Source organism: Octopus bimaculoides, chromosome 12 (assembly GCF_001194135.2).
Source record: "Octopus bimaculoides isolate UCB-OBI-ISO-001 chromosome 12, ASM119413v2, whole genome shotgun sequence".
NCBI lineage: Eukaryota > Metazoa > Mollusca > Cephalopoda > Octopoda > Octopodidae > Octopus > Octopus bimaculoides.
The window spans coordinates 43,691,925-43,694,182 of record NC_068992.1 but is presented as its reverse complement, the minus strand read 5'-3'; the positions used below and the strand labels follow the sequence as shown (position 1 = coordinate 43,694,182).

Below are 2,258 nucleotides of genomic sequence, written 5' to 3'. Positions count from 1 at the left end.
CACTAAAAAAAAAGAAAAGGACAGAAAACGAAAAGCAAAAAAAAGTTCTTAAATTGTCCTTTAAAAAGATATATAAATTTAAAAAAACGTATACATCATACATACATATTTTTATATATATATATATATATATATATATTTATATACATACATACACACGTATATATGTATGTGTGTGTATATGTATAAGAGTTAAGTGGAGGAATATTATGAAAATGGTTTGTTATTGAAATGAATTCAAATTTTTACTAATTCTATAGAGAAAGTGAATAGAAATTATGATAATGTAATTTGCATTAGGAATCCTAATATAAACATACAAATATGATATATATGTATATATTGTGTATGTGTGTGTAAGTAGTGAAGGCACATGATCTAGTGGTAAGGATGTTACACTCACAATTGTAAGATCGTGGTTTCAATTCTTAGACCAGGTGGTACATTGTGTTCTAGAAGAAAACACTTCATCTCATATTTCCCTGAGATCACTTCGACATCTGACACATGGTACACTGTGCACCTATTCAGGCAACATCAATTTGATGGCCGGACTGAGCTTATGTGTGGCACGAACTTTTGATCACTATAAACAAATCATTTGTGCTGGTCATTTGGCAAAAGCTGAATGCTCATACATCATCTTCGACAGGAGAGTCCATCATAAATATATACGTGTGTGTGTGTGTGTGTGTGTGTGTGTTACTGCCTGCTTGTCTTGACTTCATGTGTAAATGAGTGTCACTGTCATTCTGGCAGTGTCCTTCGTTTCCAATCTCTGTAAAAACATGAATGGTCATGGATGAAACAGGTGAGGGGTGGTGACAGGAATGGCAGTTGGCTTTAGAAAATCCATCTCAACAGATACTGTCCAATCCATATGAGAATGGAAAAGCAGATGTTAAAAAGATGATGGATTATTTTTGCTTCCACTTGTCCATTCTGGCAGGGGTCAGATGAGTCTGTTTCAATACAGCATCTCTCTCCTTGTCGATGTTCTTTGTCTGAACTAATTTTTGGTTAAACAACTATAGATTTATGTCAAGACAGAAAGCTGGCAGAAACGTTAGCACACTGGGCGAAATGCTTAGCGGTGTTTCGTCTGTCTTTATGTTCCGAGTTCAAATTCCACCGAGGTCAACTTTACCTTTTATCTTTTCGGGATCGATAAAATTAAGTACCAGTTGTGTACTGGGGTCGATCTAATCAACTGGCCACCTCCTCAAAAATTTCGGGCCTTGTGCCTAGAGTAGAAAAAAAACAACAGATTTAGGTAGGTTAACCTTTTAGTATTTAAACTGACCATATTTGGCCAAAATATTCTACCTGTTTTATGTTCAAACCAAACAGATCTGGTCTCTCACACCTACCTTACAATGTCAATTTAGAAACAAAACAATTTCATTATCAAAATCTCAAAGCTTCAAAATAATGCATTATTAATCAAAACAATGTAAATAAATAAACATTACATTTGCCAAGACATCATCTAATGTGCGCTTCTCTTTCGGAGAGATGATTTAGCTGCTATTTCTAGTGGGTTCACTGAATGCACAGATGCTATCTAATATGCTTGACTCTGTTATTATTTTTGCATCCACGTCTCCATTCTGTAATGAATCAGATGAGTCTTTCAATAAAGTATTTCTCTTCTTGTCTCAGTTCTTTGTCTGAACTAGTTTTTGGTCAAGCCACAACAACAAAAGATTTTAATAGTTTGTCTCCTAGAATTTGAGAATATTGTCTTACCAAATGCCAATATCTGCCCAGGTTTTTACAACCAATTCCATACTAACATGTTTTCTAACGCATCTTCTTATATTCTTTGAATTTATTCACCCCTTGTCTTGCAGGAATTGTTACGAAAGAAAAAAGAAAAAAAAAACAAACTAACAAATAGAAAAACAAGAAAGCTTTGAGAATAAACCAAGACTTTTCTGTTGATGTTCCTATACTGCAGCCCCACCCATGAGAAGCACCACAGGCGCATCAGTGGAAGACGGGGAGGGCAACCGTATGAATTATTTCTCTTTTATCATGGCACAAATGAGTTTTAAACAAAAATAACAAAAATTATTTAAAAATCTTTTTTTTTCCTTTATTTTTGGTTTCTCAAATGAAGAACATTTATAATGAGATTGCAAAGTAAAAAAACAAAAGCCAAGCAAAAAATATGAAAAAGAAATCTGACTTCTTTTGCATAATGTTGTTGTTGTTTATTTCTTTAACCTTTTAGCATTGAAATTAGTCTTTCAAAT

At 33.6% G+C, this 2,258-nt stretch overlaps 1 protein-coding gene across 1 annotated transcript in view; it reads left to right on the top strand.

The window, feature by feature from the left end:
* LOC106874569 (DNA ligase 3) overlaps positions 1 to 2,204 on the top strand; it is a 63,654-nt gene extending 61,450 nt beyond the window's left edge. The window contains exon 23 of the mRNA XM_014922347.2: positions 1,854 to 2,204. The gene's annotated coding sequence lies outside the window, so the exon portion shown is untranslated. The remainder of the gene's footprint in view (positions 1 to 1,853) is intronic.
* Positions 2,205 to 2,258: the final 54 nt, after the last annotated feature.